The sequence below is a fragment of the Talpa europaea genome, assembly GCF_964194135.1.
Source record: "Talpa europaea genome assembly, chromosome: 13".
Classification (NCBI taxonomy): domain Eukaryota; kingdom Metazoa; phylum Chordata; class Mammalia; order Eulipotyphla; family Talpidae; genus Talpa; species Talpa europaea.
In genome coordinates this window covers 21,006,605-21,030,017 of record NC_140080.1, presented here as the reverse complement: position 1 = coordinate 21,030,017, position 23,413 = coordinate 21,006,605, and the positions used below count along the sequence as shown (strand labels likewise).

Genomic DNA, 23,413 nt, shown 5'->3' with positions numbered 1-23,413 from the left:
ACTACCTCCTAATAACACCCGGGCCTCTCCATGTCTCTGCTGATGGCTTTGTTAGCCTTAAACGTAATAAAAACCTAAACCCTCATTATTTTCACTAAAGCAGAATCTTTTCCTGGACTTCCTAAGGTGCCGCCTGCTGCCTCCATTTAAATGTTGAGGTCTTGCTAACACCTAAATGTTCAGGAATTTGTTATTTCTAATCTGCAGAGTCTCATATTCACCCTCTATTTTCTTGTCATCGTCATAGTTCAGATTCTCATCACTTCTTGTTTTTACTAAAATAGCTTCCTGAGTCATATCTCTGCTCCTTAGTTCTCTTGTTGCATAGATGACAGCAGAAACCCTCTATTCATAGTCACTAGGAATTGGTAGCTTATGAGTTAGTTGAAGAAAGTGAATTAAAATAGGGAATCAAGAGCTTAGGTTGATACCCTAAATATTTTCTTTGTACATAAAGCATATAAATGTGCATTAACCTAGCACTTTCTGGCCCACTGATTCATATTCCAAATTATCTTTTTTACATAAGCCTGTCAGCTGCATGGTTTCTTTTTTTTTAAGGTCGAGTGAAAATCTAAACAGGGATTTAAATTTTGAAGCAGTCAGAAAACAAAAATCCTCTTAAGTTTTTGTTACCGCCACCAATCATGTACAATTTAATTCTCACCCACACCTAATTTGAAGACATTAAAAACTTAAAACTTCTATTGGTTCAATTTAAATAGCAAATAAGTGACACTGTCATCAGAGCAAAGACAATTTGTATGAACAGGAATGGGAGCAAACACAACTTACTCCTGGTAAAAATACAGGACAACTAATGGCAGCAAAGATGCTGATGCATGTCTGTCCAGACAAGAAACCGTGAGTGATGAGTTGACTCATCTGTGTGCATGGCCAAGAATCAGGGCTGCGAAAGAGTAAGTGGTCTGTGGGCTTAGCTCTTTGGGGGTCAGTTAACAGCATCTACTGTATTGTCAAATTACCTGGAGTGAGATATCTTTATTTTTGAAATTTTAAAGAACATCACTAACCTCTATATAGCTCTCTAAATGGGAACCTCATTTTGAGGTGGGGAAAGTGTTGTTGGAACAGTACCCTGTCCTACCAATAATTCCTGTCTTGGCAGACATGGCAACTCATCTGACAAGTAGCCGTAGGATCTCCTAAAAAACTTTAACAGAGATCAAAAAGAAAAAAAAAATCACATATGCAACAACACATCAAATCAAAATGAAGACATTTATGCATATTTGATTTAATATAGAATTTCCATAGCAACATATTACTCATTGTTTAATGTTCAGTAACTTAGAGGCTGATTTGCCCATAAAACAATTGAGTAATGTTCATATTTAGATTGTAGGAACCTCATTCGTATATGAAATATTATGATCTTGAGTCTTTCAATCTACCATGAATTAATGCCTACTCTGGGAATTGATGTCATATTCTTTAACTAGAATCACTCCTGGAGAGCAAAAATAATTTAGCGAGGGAAAAAAATCATAAAAGAAATCGAGTGTACTAATCCATGGATTAAGATATAATTTAGAAAACTCTTCCTGACATAGGGTTCATCTGTGAAATGATTTTATGAGTCTCGTCCTGAGTACTAACACTAACAAAACCCAGAATCACTTCCTTTTGACATTGAAAAAGTTATCACTAAGCCCAAAGCCGGTTCCATGCCATCTTGGCATTCTTAAAAAAAGTGCTCTCCTTCTAAAATCAAGCCTCCTTGTTTAGCACAAGTGTCCAGAGCTTCATCGACTTTGGGAAAACAAGAGATTCAGTTATCATTAACGTACATCATTAACACGCAGAAATGAACTCTGTGAATTCTTGTGGGGCCCTGAGACCAGGTCCGGAAAAGCCAGCTAGGGCCTGGGCCTTGGATCTGTATCAATGCGCTGTCACTTGCACCTCGGAAACATTGTACAATGCAGCCCTGAACCCCGGTGCACGGATGACTTGTTTTTCCAAAAGGAAAGCAGGCCAGCATTACTGTGTAAGCAGAGGAAGTTGACATGATTTCATTCATGGGCCTTTCTTCTATTTGTGTCAGGGGAATCCGCCTCTGCAGAACAGCAAGCCTTTCTTTCGGCCTGCATGGCTGTCTGCTTAATTTTCTTCATTCTTAACCTTTGCCTCCTCCTTGGAATGAAGTGTGAAATACTGATGCATTCTTTCTGTGTATCTTCCTCTCAGTAGTCAGCAGGAGTAGGGTTAAAGATGTTTGTACACCCAGAAAATAACTCTAGTGCCCAGGCTCAGGTCTGAACAGCTACCTATTGACCAGAGTGTGTGTGGGGGGCCCTTATGTTGGGGGGGGGTGGCTACGCCTAAAAAGCCGTTCAGAGAAAACTGCTGGTACAACCTGCATGGTAGCAACCCAGTTAAATGTTGTCTGATTTAAATTAATGATAAAAATATCCTGTAAATAATGAAAGTCCCCAAAGCAAAACTTTCATTTAATAGTACTAATTGCCTTTAAATCAGTCCTTCCCTTTAAAGCTGTTTTCATACAAGCAGCACATTAATTATTGAATAATATTTAAATCCTTGTGAAGTAAGTCATAATTTAATTTGGTACATTTTAAATGGTGGTGCTTTATTTTCTTATTCTTTTTGTTGCTGTGCATACTGTATAATTATGAATAACGGTATGGAGAAGATTATATCAAGAAATGGAGAGCTAGTACTTGGATTATTGGTAACCAACAACAAATACATTATACAAACACATTCTTTATCCTTCTCACCAGACACTTGGGGAGGTTTTCACTGTGGCCTCTGTTGTAATCAGAAAACGTTTTGTTTTTAGTATAATAGTTTACTTAAACAGAGAGTAAAATAACTTCATTTCTAGCACATGGCCTAATGTCACTTGGGAAACAGTGATTTTTATCCATAGTGTCTTATTTCTGAACTTCCTATTTCGCATTCCCAAGGCAGGAAGAAGAAGGAAACCAGACTCTATGTAAGCAGTAGAGAACAGACAGGAGTTGGTGTTTGGTGTCTGTATGTTAGAGCTACAGCGCAGCACTTCTTCGGTCCCTTTCTCTAGTTTCTCCTTATTGCACCATCACACAGGAAACAAGAAGGGTAAAGTCATCATGGAACTCATCTTTCTTTTTTTAAAAAAAAGATTTATTTATTATTTATACCAGCACTGGGTACAGTCAGAAGCGCGGGAGGGTGAGAGAATTCACCAGAGCCAGAGCGGGGAGCAGAGCAGGCAGACTGACGAAGTACACTGCTGAGGGGAGCAGCGGGCGGCAGGAGAGGTCTGCGCACCATGTGGGACCCTCGCTGGTGGCCAGGGATCGAACCGGCACTGCAGAGGCTGCAGGCAGCTTCGCAGCCCAGCGCTCAACCACTGCGCCACCACGGGAGGCCCTGTGTATGATTTTTTAAATGTAGTTTGTAATCATGGTGTATATTTGAGTCTTTTTTTTTTTTTTGCAGTTAATATAGAAACATTTTGCATTTGTAGAAATTTATAGATATTTATAGAAATATTTCTGGAGTGTTCATAGTTATGATGTAAAATACCTGTATGATAGTTCATGAAGTGAAATACCTGTGTGATAGTGCCTATGTTTTTTAAAATTTAAGTTTCTATTTTCTTTCACAAGTGTAACATTATAAGAATCATATTAATTCACACGACTTTCTGTTTTGTTGTTTTTTTTTAAATTTCCTTATACTAGAGACCTCAGTATGGTTAGAGTGGGCAAATGGATACACATATTCCATAGCTCTTATGCACATGCCAAATTATTCTCCATAAGGGCTGTGCCAATTTATACTGCAGCAATTATGGATGAAATCTCAGTTTCAGGACAAGCTAGCTCATTCTCTATGTCTTCTCTGTGCTGCACCCACCTTCAGGAAAGAACCAGACAAATAGTTCCAGTCTGTTCCATGCTCTGTGAAGAAAAGAATATTGGTTGCCGAAAACAGCTTCAAGTGGTTGTTAGGAGAGAAAATTGGCATCTGTCTCTGATAAAGCAAATTGGATACCACGTTATGCCTGGATGTTATACTATTCAAATTCTTAGTCACTATTGTGTTACTGTTGCTTATTCACATTTTATAGGTATACATTCTTTTATTCATAAAGATGTTTTGATAAAGTCATATTTTTATAGAAAAGTTATTCAAGTGTGGAAGCATGTGTCACACTCCCACTCAGCTGATTATATCATTTCCTGCTCAAAAACCTCTCTAGACTCCATTACTTACAAAATAAATTCTAAATTCTTTACCCTGACATTTCAAGGCCTTCATTTCCTGGCCTCAAACTTCCTTCCATCCTTATCTCTTATTACAAGCTCTCTTCACCCCAGTCAATCAATGATATTTGCTGTTTCATAAATAATCTTCACTGTCCTTCGCCACGCTCTGTCCTGCTCCCACTGAAGCTCTGTCTTCCCATCAAAATTAGACTTAGATTTCAAAGTGTTTAGAATGAAGCCTCCCCAAAGTCTTTCCTGATTTTCTACATTTCTCTTCCCACATGCCTGTCATTTCTTCCAGTTCAAGACCATGGTAAAATTTTTGTTGTTCTTGTTGCTTTAAATAATTTTTTTTAGCCAATCATTTATTTTATTTAAGTAGGTACATTTTTAACCCAGCTTTATTGTTGTGTAATTAAGAAATAAAAATTGTATATATTTAAGGTGTATAGTAGTGAGATGATTTGATTATGATGATCAAGCTTCACCTCTCCAGTTTGCTGGAATGGACCTGGTAAAATTTTTGCTTCTCCCTCAAAGTGTTTGTCATGTTCCCTCACTTAGTTAGTCTGTGTACTTCTCCAGTCCTGTTAGTTCTGTAACAGGGTGGTCCCCAGGAAAGGGGGAGGTTCCCTGCCCCACCCAAGGGAAGGTGGAGCTGAGCAGGAAGAGGAGAAGCTGCAGAAGAGACTGAGGAAGGAAGCAGGATGGAGCCAGGAGACCTGGAGGAGGCGCATGGAGCCTAGAGACACGTGAAGAAACTGTGCTTGTCTTTTGGTCGTGGGCTGGGTGACACAGATGTGGGTGAGACCTGTGGGGAGGTGACCATGGCAGCTTTTATCTTGATGTTGATTTTGCTCTTTTCCTTCCGGGCTTGTCCAGTTGTTTGTGACCCTTTTCTGTGGGTCCCCACTGGAAGATACTTTAGACTTGTAGCAGGCTTTGGGGCCTTGTTCTGGGCCGATCCCATCTGGATGGACTTTTACCCACGAGGGGACGGGTAACTTTGGGTGCTTCATTTAGAAACTAGACTCTTTGCCTTACCTGTATTGTTTCCTAGTTGTATTAAAGTTCCTTCCCATTAAAGTCTCCTATGTTTTGTGTTGATGCGGCGGATGGCAGAACCCATGTAGAATAGGCAGGTTTGCAGGGTTTGGGCTGCCCCTCTCCCTGTCCTATAACAGTTCTAATACTTGGAGAACAGGAAAGTGTCTTACTTTTTTGTTAATTGTTTACAATGCTTAGCAATGTGTCTCATAGAGTGTTACATATAGTATTGATAACTATTGAAGAACAGTATTTAAATTGAGCTCGAGATTGTAATGTGTCATCATCCACCATTTGGTAGCAGCTATCAGGATACAGACATAAAATCTCAAGAGGAAATAGACATCCCTGGCTCCTAGGCTAACAGAGATCAGTAATTCTGACTCTCAATTGTTTTGCCATCTTGAAGTGCCTTCTGAATTATCAAAGAGAAAATGATACTGTTAAACTCTTTCAGGTTAAAAAGTAACCAACATGTTTTCAGGTTACTTTATTTAGGATTCATGAGGAAACAAAGAATGATTAGAGATAATCTCATTGGCTGGGGCTCCTGGAGAATCAGTTTTCAGCTCTGTTGGCCAAGTTTTCTTGTCTCCTCACTCCAGGTCTCTGATATTCCTGACTCCAGAATTCCCCCATTATGGTCAGTCAGCTTCTGTTGCTCTTTGCAGCTATTATGCTCATCAATGGCTGACTTTGTCATTCAAGTGCAAGTCTAGGCTAGTCTGCCAATCCCAACCCACTAGTATCCTCTGGTCTTCTAGGGGATGAACCAATATTCAGGTGTGTCCAGGGAATGGGGTCCCGTCAGTTGTGTTGAGATGACTGACTGCAAATGTTGGCCTCATTTTCCATATGGAATTGTAATGTGCTCAACACGGAGAGCCTTACATCTTTCACTTTACTCTTTCAGTGTTCAATTATTCTTTGATTTTGTAAAATTGCTAATAAATTGAATTTTATGTTAGTCAGAATATGATCAATTATGACAGGTGTTAGTGGATACTTAATAATTACTAAATTTATTAAGCCTTTACCATTACAAATAATCTTCACAAGAAATCTGAAATATTTTATTCCCATTCCACACATAAAGAAACTAAGACTCAGGGAGGTTTATTAGTTGTTGAGCAGAAAGCAGGTTGGTGAGATCTCAAACATGTGTTTGAACCATGCTCCAGAGTGGACAAGGTACAGTTTGGATTATTTAACCACCATTTTTGTCTAAGTAGAAAGCCTATCAGGGTTTGATATTAGTTGTTTTTTTTTTTTTTTAAGATTTATTTATGTATGCAAGAGCTGGGGTGCAGACCAGAGATGTGGGGATGGGGGGTGGGTGAGAGAATTCACTGGAAACAGAGTGGGGAGCAGAACAGGCAGACTGACTGAAATACACTGCTGAGGGGAGCAGCGGGCGAGCCAGGAGAGGTCTGCTACACCACGTGGGTCACCTCCCTGGCCAGGGATGGAACTCATGCTGCAGTGGCTGCAGATAGCTTCATAGGTTGCGTCTTAACCCATTGTGCCACCAGGGAGGCCCCCGATGTTAGTTAGTTTTAACTTCACATTTCAGGGTGAGTTTTGCTGTTTTGCAAGTGAAATCAAGAGTAGCAAGGCGGGAGAAGCACATCTTGAGCTTCACTTCTGCACTGTCAGTATTCTTGTTCATACCACGGAGACAGTTCCCCCCCCCCACTTCACATTTCTATTCTCAAATATCAGGAAATGACCCAGAACTCCTCATCAATGAAAAAGAATGTGCACCATGCTGTGACCAAGATTTATGCTAAAGGGCTTTCAAGAGGGAGTTAACTCCACAGTGAAGCAATCTAGCTCCTGGTTTAAAGAGCTTTCCTGAGGACAGGAGGCCTGCCACCCCAGCATCACTGCTGCCTTTAAAAGTAGATGCAAAAACAGTTGAAGTGATGAACTTAAATCTGCCAACTTAATTTTTTTTTTCTTTTAAGAAAAAAGCAGGATCAGATTTTTTTCTTTTTTATTTAGAAGTCTGCCTGGGATTACAATTGCATTTCTAATTCAATTACAATTTAAGAAATACACTAGAGTTTCTCCTGCAATGCTGCATTCCTTTTATCTGGATTTTCAGGTTTCTCCCTCCTGTTTCCTGGGATTTGCAAAGCAGCAAAATCAGCCAGTTTACATTTAAGATGTTTTGATTCTTTTCTCAGACTCTTGCCAGTGTACTTAACACAGAATGATTAAAAGCTGTGTGTTCTGTTAGAACTGTTACAGTGTTTAAACAAGGAAGTCTGTGTTTGTTTAAGAGAATGGGGAAATGGTTATCTTGACAGATTAGACTGAAAAAACAGGACAGCCACAGTCTAGCACAGATGTCCACATTTGCCAGTTGGCTGGCTTTTTGAGGTATTTCTAAACAAAACTTGCTTGTGTGCTGGTGCCTGAGCTCCGCTTGACACCTGACTGGGGAATGTGATTAAGAATGACTGCCAGGGCCTGCGTGTCTCTGTGGGCAAATGTTCCCAGGTCTGAAATTTCTCAGAGTCTGTTTAACTGTGTCATAATTAAACTAATGGAACACAAGAGGAATTTCTCTAACTGGCTTAAAGACCCTGTTCCAATGTGATTTTATCTCTCATCACACGCAGTTCCCGGGGCTTCATTGCGATGGTGAAATGAAGCTGTGCAGAAGCTGGGGGGATTACCACAGGAATCAGTGTCTTGCAAATGTGATCTTGAAAACTGGATGAAACATCAGGGGCAGCTGTGGTTAAGTGGAAATAGCACTGGGTGAAAAATCAGGAAACCCTGACTTCAGCCCTCACTAGCTCTTTGATCTTGGTCAGGTCACCATTTAACCTTCCAGGGGAATGCAGCCCTTCATGAGACTAATAAGGGCGGAGCAATTTCTGGAGCCATTCTCTGTGCCAGATACTGCTAAAAGCATGGCACACAGTCCTAGTCTTCTCCAAAGAGCCCTAGAAGTTGTGCCACTAGCGGTGCTATTTCCAGGGGAAGCTCCGAAACAATGAGAAGTTTGCTCAAGTCATATAGTTGCAATGTTGCCTGCTAGCCAGGGTGTCTGAATCCAGGTCTAGCTATTAAACTTTATTGGTCTTGGCTTTCTCAAGCAACAGTTTCTTCAAGGTAATTTCCAGCTGTGAAATCAACCACTGTGAAATCTGAACACATCAACATTGTTTTAAATATGCTTACAAATGAATTTAAAAAGACAAAGGCTCACCCTTGCTTGGCTGTCATCCTGAGTATAAAGAACTCTGTGTCTGTCACAGGGTTGCTGAGCTGGTCATAAAGACTAATCCAAACGTCTTTTTAGCAACAAGTTTGTGAAATAGAGACTAGCCTCACTTCGTGGTATTGGCTAACTTGGAGCTCGGGAGCTTGGAACTCTGTCTGGCATGGGTGATTTTTGACTTTTTACTGAGGAGGAACTTCAAAATGTGGCCACTGCCAATTTAACTTTGTTGTATTTATTGCCATTAATATGTACTTTATTTTATAACATGGGTGATATTTGACTAATCAAATTTATAGTTATTGGTATCAAAGAAAGGTTTCCTTTGGCTTATTATAAAGAAATAAGGGTTGCATTTCATTCCTACGATGTGGTATGTGAACATATTTTTCAGAAGTCACAATAGCACAGTTTTTATGGAAAATGCAAGATGATAGAGTAGTTGGGGGATAGCTGTACATTTCTGCCCCTGCTGGGCTTCCGCAGGTCTTTGAGAGATCAGAGGATTATCACCATGGATTCTTCTGGCCTTATTCTTTTTTTTTTTATACACCACCTAGATTCTTCTATTAATGCAAAGTGAAAGAGTCTGGTTTGAAGAATTATGTCTGTACCAGTTTTGATGCAGCTTTGCATATTTGTTAGATCATCAAAAAATTGTATTAAGTAATGAGCTTTTTGTGTGATTGGTTCAATGATTTCTTGTATTGTGTCTTAGCTACTGTAATCTTGACCTAGGGACAGTCATCCTGGATGACTTCTTTCCTAGCCCTCTTAACATAATCCTCTTCATAACCCTGCTCTCTTATGGATGTCATTCATTCCAAAAATTTGGAGCAATATTTCACTCTCCATCAGGTTTTTTTTTTCTTTTCTATCAATTCTATTTAGAATGAATCTCCTGGAATTCTAACCTCAACCATCAGTCTCTCCTGGATTCTTATCAAATGATAATGGGATTTACTCAAAGCACTGTTTTATTTACCTCAAAGTTAAGATGGGGCTTCTCCCCAGTTAGGTATCTATTGTTTTATCTTATCTCTTTTAGAATGTAAGAACTGAAAGATCAGAGGTGCTTGTTTATCCCCTGGCTGATAGAGCCCTTGCAATTGCTGTTAACAGACAACAAAGGAATTTCCAATATAAAACAAATTCTTTCTCTAAGACATTCTTGGCAATGTGTCATATAACTTCCTTGGTCTTCTTTCCCTGGGAATTCCTAAGACCAGGAATTTCGATTTGTTTCTGCTAAGATTTGAGAGCACTAAATTGTCAATGATAAATAGAAATAATGGGTTTGGCTGGGCTGACTCATATTTAAGGAAGGTGAAGTCCAAGTCTTTGGATGCTGTTGGGTCTAGAAATGAGTTCTATGACCTGCCCCTTCCACTGGTGATTTTCTTTACTTGGGTGAAATCAGGACAGTGATCTAAGACAAGCCACAGAAGAACACTCTGTGAGACCAGGGTGTGGAAGGTTTGCCTTGGTGTTGGAGGTGATTTGCAGAGGACTTTGTGTTTAAGAAGGTCTCATGTCTCTTTTCAGTTCACTGCCCAGACCATCTCCTTCCTGCTTCCCACCTCCCCTCCAGAACCAACCGCCTGCCTTTGATCCACCGATTGGGCCAAAGCCCCAGGCCAAAGGTGATCACTGGGGTTTATAGATAAACTTTTAAAGAGTCTCTTGAAGAGCAGAGCTTCCCACATATGAGTCACTTGCGGAATCCAAAATATGCTGAATCTTAAAAAAAGAAGCCAACTTCTTAAAAATTTAAATAAATGTGTTGTAAAAGGAAACAGGATATCACAAGCCATAAATGGGAGACTCAACACAAAAACTGTGAAGACAAAACAATGGTTTTTAGTCTCTCAAGGCTAAAAAGGATCTGGGCTTAAGGTCTGTTCTCCTTTATACAAAAAGATAATGGTCTAGTAGAGAGGTGGGAAGAATATTCTGATGCTCACCTAAAAAGTCTCCCTGATTTATTGGGATTGAGAGAAGTGAAAATAGAATAGCTTTCTCACAGTGTGATTTAGTGTGCTTTAGTGTGTTGGTGACTTATTTCCTCTCACAGCCCTTCAGTAGGAAAAGTCTCACACTTGGAGAAACATTATTTTAGACCCTCTTCTAGACCAGGTAGTGTCTGAAGAGCAGTCATGGGGTCAACATGGGTTTGTTTAATGTTCACATGTTGCCATTTGTACAAGGTCTGATGGGGAATAGAAATAAAACAGAGCAATCTGAATTGGGGTTAGAAGATGTATATAATATAACTAATATTTTATTACGTATTATAATGTGTGTATTTATATTTACTATTTTGAGATTTGAGATTAGGGCTAAATTGACATGAACAAGGCCTGATATATGATACGGTCGATACGCTTCAAGGGTTTCTGAGGAAAGGAAACATCTTCTGAGATATGGTTGCCTTTGGAAAAGCTTTTGGAGAATTTGGTACTTGAGGAACACACATGCTCTTGGATTGGCAGGCAAGTGAAATGAGCACACTCCCTGGGAAACAGAGCATGAAACAAAGCTTTGCTCTGGACCTGCAGCGTGCTGCTCCTGTTTAGGGACAGGGAAAGTTGCATAGGGCTGATTGGGAGAGACCTGATGGAAGGACTCAATTGGGGTTTGATATTATTGGTAGAGGGAAACACTGTATGTGGCACAGGAGCTGCTCTTAGTGTAACTTGGAGTGTAAAGATACCCGGTGGTAAGTTATAGGAAACAGGTAGCCTTCAAGAGCACATGGAAGTCAGAGAGAGGTGAACAGACCTCCCGCTCACAGAAGGGAGATACAAGAGTAGTGCACAGTGTTCCAAAATGTAGTCATGGGGACTTGGACATGTGCAAAGGAGAAAGAAGACTGAAATAAGACTTTACCTTTAGAGGCTCATGGCAAAGGGCACTCCCTCTGCAAAGCCAGGTGGTTTGGGTGTTGTTTAAGTGTGGCTCTGATGGGTTATGTCTGCCTTTAGCTCAAGGCAGCTAAACTTAATTTTTGCCCTGGTAGAAAAAGCCAAACCAGGAATATAAGTCTCTGCTCCATGTCAACGCAAATGCTGGAGAAAGGAGCATCTCACTCCCTCCGCGGACAGGGAAGACAAGGGACAGGGAAGGAAGGTGGGAGCAATGGTCAGACCCCTATTCTGTGTCTCACACGGTGAGGGAGAGTCTCTTATGGTGTGCTGTTGACTTCTTGCTGTAACCCTGAAAAAAAGGAGGCATAGACCCTTATAGATCATGAATGCAGGATTTAGAAGTTAGGGGGCTGTTTGTAGCTAGGATGGAGAAGAGCAGAGGACAGAAGAGTCCAAAGTGACAGAAGAAGTGAATCAGGAGAGGGACGCTATTAAGGGAGTGTCTTTCAAGGGGCATTTTTCGGTGTCCTTGGGAGTGGCTTACCATTTATTTAGTGTTTACACATAGTCTTGTGTTTTTACCCCCACTGCATATTAGGTATGAAAACATTGGTTAAAACAATAAAGAGTTCCTTGGCCTCCCCGGTGGCGCAGCAGTTGAGCACTGGGCTGCCAAGCTACCTGCAGCCTCTGCAGCGCTGGTTCGATCCGCGGCCACCGGCGAGGGTCCCACATGGCGCGCAGACCTCTCCTGCCGTGCCCGCTGCTTCCCTCAGCAGTGTACTTCATCAGTCTACCTGCTCTGCTCTGGTGAATTCTCTCACCCTCCTGTGCTTCTGACTGTACCCAGTCCTTGTATAAATAAATAACTCTTAAAAAAAAAAAGGAGTTCCTGGTTATTCAGACTTGATGACCTTTGACAGTAGAATGATTTAGTGACATGACTGGTGGTCTCACTTTTCCAAACCTCCCTCATAAAAAAAAAAAAAAGGTTGCATTTCTTTTGGAAACTGAAAAGGGTTTGAATGAAAAAGCCATGTGAGTGAAGGGCACCAAGTGGCTTGGAAGAGCATTCTTCATTGGTGTCACTCATGTCAGAGAAGCTGCCGTTCAAACTGACCACATTTTGTTTTCTAAATGGCATGTAGCACTGGCAGGTAGCACGCTGCTCTCTCCCCCGAGCCCCCAGGCAGAAATCAACATAGGTGGACTTTCTAAGGAACTGCTCTTAAGTACACACAAATCTTAAATACCTCTGTGAGAAGGATTTCAGTCACGAAATCTGGCAATTTTCATCCATTGAAATGAGGGAAGTGTGAGGAAGCAGGACAGACATATAATGGGTCCTTGAATGCCGTTGTTTCATTAAATGTTGAAGTGGAAAAAAAAAAAGACTCCAAGTTGGGGGCCACTGTCTGTGCAGTTTGCACATCTTCCTCATTTCTTCATTTTTCCTCCCAGTTGTGCATCGCAAAGATGTGCAAGTGAGGTTCATAGCTTGCTTACATTCTTCCAGTTGGAGTATATTTGGAGGTGTGTGTGTGATGCTCCCCTAGGACTGTGGTGTCCACCTTGCACCCTGAGCTTCCTCGAGGTGCTCTGGCCAACCAAGACCCCAAACTACAATAATTGAATTGGAAAATGAATGAATGAATGACCACAAATTATTGTTGACTATTACCAGTGTTTTGGGTATTTTTTTTTTTTTTAAGATGTATTCATTTATACAAGCACTGGGTACAATCAGAAGCGCGGGAGGGTGAGAGAATCCACCAGAGCCAGAGCGGGGAGCAGAACAGGCAGAAGGACCGAAGTACACTGCTGAGGGGAGCAGTGGGCGGCAGGAGAGGTCTGCGCGCCATGTGGGACCCTCCTCCGGTGGCCGGGGAGCAGCCGGGGATCGAACCAGCGCTGCAGAGGCTGCGGGCAACTTCGCAACCCAGCGCTCAACCGCTGCACCACTGGTGAGGCCCTGTCTTGGGTATTTGTTTAGAAGTGTGGTGATGTTTCTGTGGTCAGAAACATGCCGTAGGAATTTCATTCCTGCTTGTAGCAGTCAGCTGGTGGTGATTCGGTTTCGTTACATGTCATTTTGCTTCAAGTCATAGTTTGTGAGTGATTTTCATGGAGGACTTACTGTCTCTGCATCTTAGAGTCCTTGGGAGTGTGGCTGCTTTGGGCTACTCAGGACATTTCAGACATCAAACAAATGAAGAGATAAGGCGTCCTGCAGCAGCCCTGGGAATGTCAGATAATGGACAGCTCCTAGGTGCTCTAGAACCGCACCCCTGGCCTGAGTGAAGTGGAAACAGCCCTTGGATAATCAAGCTGCTGGGCTTGCAGTTTGTCTCCAGATCTGCTTTTACTCCACATAGTTTAGTCATTCTGGACTGCAGTATTACATCGAGAATTTTTTTTTAAAGATTTATTTATTTATACAAAAGCTGGGGTACAGGCCAGAGGCGCAGGAGGGTGAGAGGATTCACCAGAGACAGAGTGGGGAGCAGAACAGGCAGATGACCGAAAACACTGCTGAGGGGAGCAGCGGGCGATGCAAGAGAGGTCTGCCGCGCCATGTGGGTATCTCCCTGGCCGGCCAGGATCAAACCCACATGGCAGAGGCTGCAGACAGCGTCACAGAGCCGTGCTCAACCCCCTGCACCCCCAGGGAGAATTTAAACCTCCTCTTCACCTGTCCCTTGGGAACGGTGTGTCCCTTGGGAACGTGTGCTCCAGCAGGGTCTGCCCTGGGGCCTGACTATGCCTTTAATGGAATGGTCTCTCCATGCTGAACACTGAGCAGTTCTTGTGCTTTGTTTCCCCTTCCTCCCTCCCCCCACTTCTTGCGTGGTTCTTCCTCTGTATCCTCATGGTCTCCTGATGCACCATCTTTTAGCACCGTTCCTCACTCCCATGTAACTGCCCAAGAGAATATTGTGTCTTAGCAGATGTTTCCTCTCCAGAATTCTTTGGTTTATTCCTCAGAGGACTCCATTTGACAAAAATTGTTTCCCTTTTCATACTTGGGGAATTACAATTTTAAAAGTCCACTCTTTTCAACAAATATTTCTTGACTCCCTAGCATGTACCAGGCAGGCACCTAAATAAGTAATACATGGGTAGCACTCTTAAGAGTCTTGGAATCTGGCCAGAGAAGACATGCCAGTAAATTAACGGTTACTTTTTGCTATCATAAGGCCTATGATAGGCCTGCCCCTGTGATATATATTGGGACAAGGGGAAGAGGCTTCTAAGTTGGATATTTGGGGCTCTTATAGCTCCCTTATTTGTCCTTTGATCACCACGGCCATAGTGTGTGGTTATTCCCTCACGCTAAGAGTCCTGTTCGAGTTGGTGAATGAGCTCAGATTTTCCCAGAATGATTCCAGTTTTTCCCACAGACCCTGTTACTGCAGGCAGAGTATGGCTACTAGATGCACTCCAGCACTGTGCCTGGCTCCATGCTGTGTAGTTGTTACCTGGGCAGTGCAGATTGCGAAGTATTTGGAATCCTCTTCATAATGGACCCACTGGGCATTGGATCCACACATCTAGCACAGGGCTTGCCACAGTGCTGGTGCTCAGTAAGTAATTGTTGAGTGTTTAATACATAATGACCAGGGGTTTAAATGGTGAGAGATTGATAGAATAGGTTACTTGGAGGAAGTAAGACTTCAGCTGAGTTTTGGAAATCTTATCCAGATTCATTAGAAATGGATCACAGATAGAATGTTAGAACTTTTGGAAGAAACCATAGGAGCAAACCTTTGTGATCTGGAATTAGTTCAGAGTTCTTAGGTATGACACCAGAAGCACAATGTATATAAAAAAAAAAAGATTACTTGGGACTTTATCAATCTTAAAAATGCTTGTTCTGCAAAAGACTGCTGAAAGAATGAAGACAAAGCAGACATTGCTGATACCAGATGTATTGGGGTGAAAGGGGGAGGAGCCACACATCGCTATGAGTGGGTGCCATTTTCTCCACCTCTGCTTACATGCAGCTGCCTTGGACTACAATTCCCCGCACGCCATGCCTGATGGGGGCAGCTGAGAAGGAGAGAGGTGGATGTAGAACTTGAAGTGACTAAAGAAAGGAGGGGAGACTCTTGGAGGAGACATGCACATGAGAGACATGCGGGGAGCCTGCTCCTGGTCCTCTGTAAAGATAATGATAGCCATTATCTTGACCTTATGGAGGATTGTATAGTACATTTTGAATTTTGGCGCTCTCCCACTGCCTGATCCCTTTTTTGGGGTTCCCTGTTGAAAGGTACCTTACCCTTGTGGCAAGTTTTTGCACCTTGACTATTTTGGGTGAAGACTGGCTGGGCATTTCATCGTCAGGGATAGGCAGTTTTTGGAATTTTATTAGGAAAGTATATTTGAAATCCTTTCTTTTCTCTTTTTCTCTCCCTGCACACTGATTCTGTTCACACCAATTAAAAATCTTTCACACTTTAAGTTTACTTTGTTTGCCTGTGTGTGTCTATACCCTTACAATAGACACCCCTTAACAGTTGGGGACCCCTGGGTACCCCTTGGTCACCTGCTTACACTGGGAGGAAATATCTGCAAAGCACTGACATACAAAGACTTGTATCTAGAATATATAAAAATTACTCCAAATTCAGTTATAGGAAAAGAAACAATGTCATTTAAATATGGGCAAAAGTTTTTAAGACTCATTACCAAACCATATACACTGAAGGCAAATAAATATGGAGAGAGTCTCATATAGCCAGTGAGAGTTCAGAAGGACGCAACTACTTTGCTTTTTATTTATTTATTTATTTTAAAAGATTTATTTATTTATACAAGCACTGGGTACAGTCAGAAGCGCGGGAGGGTGAGAGAATTCACCAGAGCCAGAGCGGGGAGCAGAGCAGGCAGAAGGACCGAAGTACACTGCTGAGGGGAGCAGCGGGCGGCAGGAGAGGTCTGCGCACCATGTGGGACCCCCCTCCGGTGGCCGGGGAGCAGCCGGGGATTGAACCGGCGCTGCAGAGGCTGCAGGCCGCTGCGCAACCCAGCACTCAACAGCCGCGCCACTGGGGAGGCCCTGCTTTTTATTTTTAGCTTTTATATTTGAATTTATTTTTACTTAACTATAAAACACTACTACAGTTGAATATTAAAACCAAAGCAATTGCCAGTAATGAGCATATTGATCATAGTCCTTCATTTGTTCTACTGCTTACAAAATGCCAGCTGTGAGTGTTATTCTCTGTCTCCATTAAGACGTCTGACATGTGGGCCTCCCCTGGCGGCACAGCGGTTGAGCACTGGGCTGCGAAGCTGCCCACAGCCTCTGCAGTGCCAGTTCAATCCCTGGGCGCCACGAGGGTCCCACATGGCACAACAGACCTCTCCTGCCACGCCCGCTGCTCCCCTCAGCAGTGTATTTTGTCATTCTGCCTGTTCTGTTTCCCGCTCTGGCTCTGGTGAATCCTCTCACCCTCCCACGCTTCTGACTGTGCCCAGTGCTTGTATAAATAAATAAATAAATCTTAAAAAAAAAGACGTCTGACATGTAACACCACCCCTAGGATGGTGGTGTTCATCATCCTCATAAGCTCCTCTACTGTTCCTTTTCTTGTTTAGGATCAAAGTCCACCAGTTCTGTTTGGTCCATTTCATCAGTCTCTTCTACTTCCTTCCTCTCAGGTAGGAGTTCTTCCAGCAAAGAGAGTCTATCAGGAGAGAGAAAGCCATTCTCAGGAAAGCTGACCTTAAATCCAATGATTAGGCTACACTTTTCATAGACTCTACGATAAATTGGCATGCCTTCATTTAGCACGCAATTGATATGTCCATGTTTGACCATCTTACCTGGAGGAGAGGCAATTACTATGGTTCAGTTGTCAAGAGTCTTTGCAAAAGCCATAATCATCAAAACTGCATGGTATTGGAACAAGAACAGACATACAGACCAATGGAATCGAATAGAAAATCCAGAAATAAACCCACAGATTTATGGTCAACTAATCTTTGACAAAGGAGCAAAGAATATGCATTGGAGCAAAGAAAGTTTGTTCAATAAATGGTGCTGGGAAAACTGGGTCGCTACATGCAAAAGAATGAAGCTTGACCCCTTCCTCACACCATACACAAAAATCAACTCAAAATGGATTAAAGAACTAGACATAAGACTTGAAACCATAAAATATATAGAAGGAAATATAGGCAAAACACTACGTGATTTGCACATCAAAGACATCTTTACAGACACATCACCCAAAGCAGTGATAGTGAAGGCAAAGATAAACAGCTGGGACTACATCAAATTAAAGAGCTTTTGCACAGCAAAAGAGACAATAACAAAAACAAAGAGAAACCCCACCAACTGGGAGAACATTTTTGCACCCAACACTAATGATAAAGGACTGATCACAAAAATCTGCAAAGAGCTGATGAGACTCAACAACAACAAAGAAAATAATCCAGTCAAAAAATGGGCAGAAGAGCTAAAAAGAAACTTCTCTGAAGAGGAAATGCAAATGGCCAACAGGCATATGAAAAAATGTTCAACATCACTTGTCATCAGGGAAATGCAAATCAAAACTACCATGAGATACCATCTTACACCAGTGAGAATGGCACATATTAAAAAAACTAGCAACAACAAATGTTGGCGAGGGTGTGGAGAAAAAGGAACTCTTCTGCACTGTTGGTGGGAGTGCAAACTGGTCCAACCACTGTGGAAAGCTGTGTGGAGATTTCTGGACCTACTAAACATAGAGCTTCCATATGATCCAGCAATTCCACTCCTAGGTATTTACCCAAAGGACACAGAAACATCCATTCCAAAGAACACCTGCACCCCTATGTTTATAGCAGCACTGTTTACAATAGCTAAGCTTTGGAAACAACCCAAATGCCCAAAAATAGATGACTGGATCAAGAAGATGTGGTACATATATACCATGGAATATTACTCAGCATTCAAAAAAGATAAACACATGCAATTTGCTGCAACATGGATGGCGCTGGAAGGGATCATGCTCAGCGAAATAAGCCAAAAAGAAAAAGAAAAATACCGGATGGTCTCACTCATAGCAGGAATCTAGAAAACTTAAATAAGGGACCAGGAAAATGAATAACTATAAGAAAGTGAAAATCAAAATCAACAAAAAACTATGAACCAGAGACACTTTTAGGGGGGCGGGGGCGGGAGGGGAGGGATTGGGGTCAGAATGGGGGGCTGCAATTGTATGGGGAATATAACAATAAAATTTATAAAAAAAAAAAAAAAAAAAAGAAATTCAAAAAAAAAAAAATAAAATAAAATAAAGGAAAAAAAAAAAAAAGAATGGGGGGGATGCAATTGTATGGGGAATATAACAATAAAATTTATAAAAAAAAAAAAAAGAGTCTTTGCAAGCCACTCTGCTTCCCCTGCTGTATGTCCATACATGTGAGAAAAGGTCTCACCTCGTAAAAACAGCTTGGTCATTCAGATCTAAAACAATGATAATATCTCCTAGTTCCAATCCTGGTCCTGGTCTAATCCACCATGGACTATTGTCTTCTGACCATCTATCCTGTCTTTGTAAATATGGGCTTCTACAATCTTCTCTCAGATGATCTTCCTTCCATTGTAGGTTTTACATTTCTCTTTAGGACAGATGGCTCTTCATAGCCCTGGCATTCCACGCACACAGACTGATTTTGCCGAACCACCCTGGGTCCTATCTGATGAATTTGCGCTTGCAGCCCAGTCCCTTGGCTAAGGGGACAGTCTACTGCTCTGTTCTTACCATTTCATCCTTCATATGTATCACAAATCACATTCTTTGGCAGAGCTAGCTTTCTTGTTGATCCATTAAATAAAACTTCTATGGTTATTGAATGTTGATGCTCAACATTTTTGCCTCTCTTTTCTCTCTGTGTTCTTTTTCCTCCTGCAAGAAACATATCAAGGATGACCTTGGGGGACTCGCAACCACCTTCTTTAATAGCTTATTGTCCTCCTTTGTTATATAAGTCTCTTTTCTTTGCCTCAGAGTACTTCACAAGCTTGAAAAATCTGTTTGAACTTCTCCCTTTCATTTGGATTCTTATCAGGATGGTACTTCAGTGTCTGTTTCCTGTGAACCTTTTTCAATTCTTCCTGGGTGGCTTTGGGTTTGACCCTCAAAATATCATAAATAAGTGGTTTCTTACACCATTTTCTATACTGGATGAATTGGTGAGGCTGGTGGGGGGTGGATGGGAAGGAATGTGTTGCTGTGCAGCTGGGGAAGTTGCTGCTCCTCCTCATAGCTACTTTGGAAAACAATTTTTCAGTTTCTCACAAATTTGAATATCCCATAAAATGAATAGATTCTACCTCTGGTGTATTTATGTAAGTGTGATGAGGAAAAAAATCCCACAAAAACATTTGTAGCAGTCTTATTCATAATTTCCCCAAACTGGCCTTAAAGTCTCTCAGCTGAGAATGCATGAAGAAATGTTGGTACAGTTGGCGGGAGTGCAAACTGGTCCAACCACTATGGAGAGCTGTGTGGAGATTTCTTGACCTACTAAACATAGAGCTTCCATATGATCCAGCAATTCCACTCCTAGGTATTTACCCAAAGGACACAGAAACATCAATTCTAAAGAGCACCTGCACCCCTATGTTTATAGCAGCACTATTTACAATAGCTAAGCTTTGGAAACAGCCCAAATGCCCCAAAATAGATGACTGGATCAAGAAGATGTGGTACATATACACCATGGGATATTACTCAGCATTCAAAAAAGATAAACACATGCAATTTGCAGCAACATGGATGGAGCTGGAAGGGATCATGCTCAGCGAAATAAGCCAGAAAGAAAAAGAAAAATACCGGATGGTCTCACTCAAAGCAGGAATCTAGAAAACCTAAATAAGGGACCAGGAAAAAGAATAACTATAAGAAAGAAAATATCAACATCGACAAACAACTGTGAACCAGAGACACTCTATGGGGGGTGGGGGGCGGGGAAAGGAGAGATTGGGGTAAAAATAAGGGGGTTGTAATTGTATGGGGAATATAAAAATAAAATTTAAATTAAAAAAAAGAAATGTTGGTACATCCATACAGTGGAATACTACTTAGTAATAAAAAGAAATGTACTATTGATAGATAAATCTCACATATAATATGCTATATAAAATAAACCCGATTCAAAAGTTGACATACTGTTATGATTTCATTTATGTAACATGGCCAGAAAGGTAATATTGTTGAAATGGAGAACAAATCTGTGGTTTCCACAAGTTAGAGGTGAGGACATTGATTGACTGCAAGAGAATAGGATAAGGAAATTAATTTCAGGATGATGAGGATGATAAAATGATCTATATCCTAATTATGATAAGACTATGGATTTGTTAAATTTCATAAAATTTTACCCTAAAAAGAATGATTTTATTGTATGTCAATTAAAAAAAATTAAACAGGAAGAAAATTTCCACTGAGAGGGAAAATACAATCAACACCCCTTAGGTCAGATTCCAACCTTGGGCCAATCATTGATGGTCTTTCAGAGAGCAGAGCTCTGAGCTGTTTCTCTGGGTTTTGATGGGGCAGTAACAATAGGGCTGGGGATTGGACTGATTTGAAAATGAATAAACTTACCCAGAAAATAGTTTTATATAATTATATCATTGATTAACATTATTTAATGAGTTTGACTATTTATCCACAACAGAACACTACTCAGTTATTTAAAAAAGATATGACATCCCAGGTTGCTAAGATTGTCTTATATGTATCAGTTGAAAATGTTGCTGGAGGTTCATATCTAGGGGCTTACCTATTGGGTTTTGAAGAAGAATTGGAGAATAACTAGATAAACTAAGGAAATTGAAAAAATGTCTAAGTGCCATCTGGTGTCAGAAGTGTCAAAACCAGCATCTACTCAATCAAGAGCTTGTTATGGGTAACTCATTATTTTCCCCCACTGTAGGATTCCTATGTATTTTTTTTTTTCATTTTCAAAGTAGCTTTTATCTATTTAAAATGAATCATATCATTTTCCATTGAGGTAGCGTTGGTTTAGAGCACTGCATATGGTTTAGAGGTGTAGGTTCACATCTCCTCAGATATATGTCCCCACCTCATACTACCCAAGCACCAATCATGCTCCCCCTGTTCGCCTTTACTCTCCTCACCCATTACTTAACCTTCTATAAACTGAATTCTACAGTCAGATTTCTAGAATTTGGTTTGGTTTACTTTGGTCTGTTCTTTTGTGATTTTTTCCTTTATATCCCAAATATGAATGAAATTCTCCAATATTTGTTTTTCACCCCCTGACTTATTTCGCTTAGCATAACTCTCCAGTTTTATCCTTATTGTTGTAAATGACAAGATTTCATCTCTTTTTTAAATAACTGAGTAGTGTTCTGTCCTGTATATATGTCTCATCTTCTTCATCCACTCATGTGTTATTGGGCACTTGAGCTTTCCCCCCAAAGGTTGACTGAAACTGCAGTGAAATGCTGCAGTGAACATAGGAGTGTATGTATCTGTTTGAATTAGTGCTATTACATTCTTTGGGTAGATACCCAGCAGTGGAATTGCTGGATCTTATGGCATATTTATTTTTAATATTTCGAGAGGCCATGATGAACTCATTTTGGATAGAACATTGGGCTAAGAGTGTGACTTAAAAATAAATATTAAAAAATAAATATTAAGATTGAACCTCCAAGATGCCAAAGAACTCTGAGTTAGGGAGCAAAAATAACACACACACAGAGAAAAGATAAAGGTATTCCTGTTTTCTGCTTAATATTTGTTTTCTATAATCCCCTCTGAGCCCTGTAAAGTTCTATTACATTAAGGATAAAGATAGCTCTATTGAAAGAATAAACCTTTGAAGTAGCAAGATCTATAAATCTTCTTTCTAATATGCAAACTTGCCTCAAGTAATCTCTACCTTGTTGGTATAAGGCAGAGATGTTGCATTTTACTATTATTTATAGTTTTGGAATAGTTCCTTGATTTTTATAATCAAGCATCTTTGTGCAATTGCTGAGCATCTTGAAAACACTTCAAAATCAACATACCTAAATATTCAGTTCAGACATCAAAGCAGCAGCAATTAAGCCCAGAAATGCTAGCTGATATTTAAAGGATATCAAGTAACATTTTCCACACTATGAAAATTCGTCCAACCTTTGATGTAGAACCTAAAAATGGGTGAATCAGTGTTAAAATAATCAAGAAATAGAATTAATATGCTTCCTGGTTACTCCTCTCAGCCAAAAAGCCACATAACTAATGTTGCTAAGCTTAAGTCTCTTCCTCCAAGAATATGACTCCAAGGTTAAGACTGAGGATAATGATAAGATTGTGTGTATGTGTGTGTGGGGTGGGGGTGGTGGTGGTGGTGGTGATGGTAGTGGTTGGGAGTCCAGGTGGGGAGTTGGGAAGTAGCTCAATCTCTTTTTATGAGTCCTTTGTGGTGGCAAATATTAAAATGTTTTCATAGTTCATTTTCTGATGAGCTGGTGCAATAATCATCCAGGAGGCTCTTTACAAGAAAAATAAGGAGATTTTCAGTAATCTCTTCCTGTCAGGCCTTGCATAACATGAATATATCAGTAGAGAATGGAGGACTAGCTAGTGAAAACAAAATAGAATGACTTGGGGTGATTCTGGAAGAGGGAAATGCAGCCATTGTCTGTAAAGGAAGGTTAATGATATCTTTGCACCAGTTGCAGTTTTGTAGCATGCATATTTTGATAAATTATAGCAAGGTTGTGTCATAATTTGTGACCTATATATGAAAAAGTCAGAGTGAAGAACTTACCTACATTTTATTGTTAGCAAGGCTTTTTTTTTTTTTTTTTTTTTTTTTGCTGAATAGAGGCCTCCCCAACCCCGCCTTTCCCACAAGAAATCACTGCAGTTTAAAAAAATACACATATTCAGAGTAATGGTTCCTCCAGAGACTATGGCAGTATTGACTGGCCACAAAGTGATTAAGGAGAATGAGATAGCCATATTAGTCATCTACACATGCCAATAGAAGCTGAAGGG

At 40.8% G+C, this 23,413-nt stretch overlaps 1 pseudogene across 1 annotated transcript; it reads right to left on the bottom strand.

Moving 5' to 3' along the window:
- Positions 1 to 11,688: 11,688 nt before the first annotated feature.
- LOC311182886 (dnaJ homolog subfamily A member 1-like) lies at positions 11,689 to 19,656 on the bottom strand (annotated as a pseudogene). The gene is made up of 5 exons: positions 18,828 to 19,656; positions 18,775 to 18,794; positions 16,918 to 17,291; positions 15,951 to 15,996; positions 11,689 to 11,742 (listed from the first exon to the last, which is right to left on the bottom strand). The product of its transcript is annotated as a dnaJ homolog subfamily A member 1-like (transcript).
- Positions 19,657 to 23,413: the final 3,757 nt, after the last annotated feature.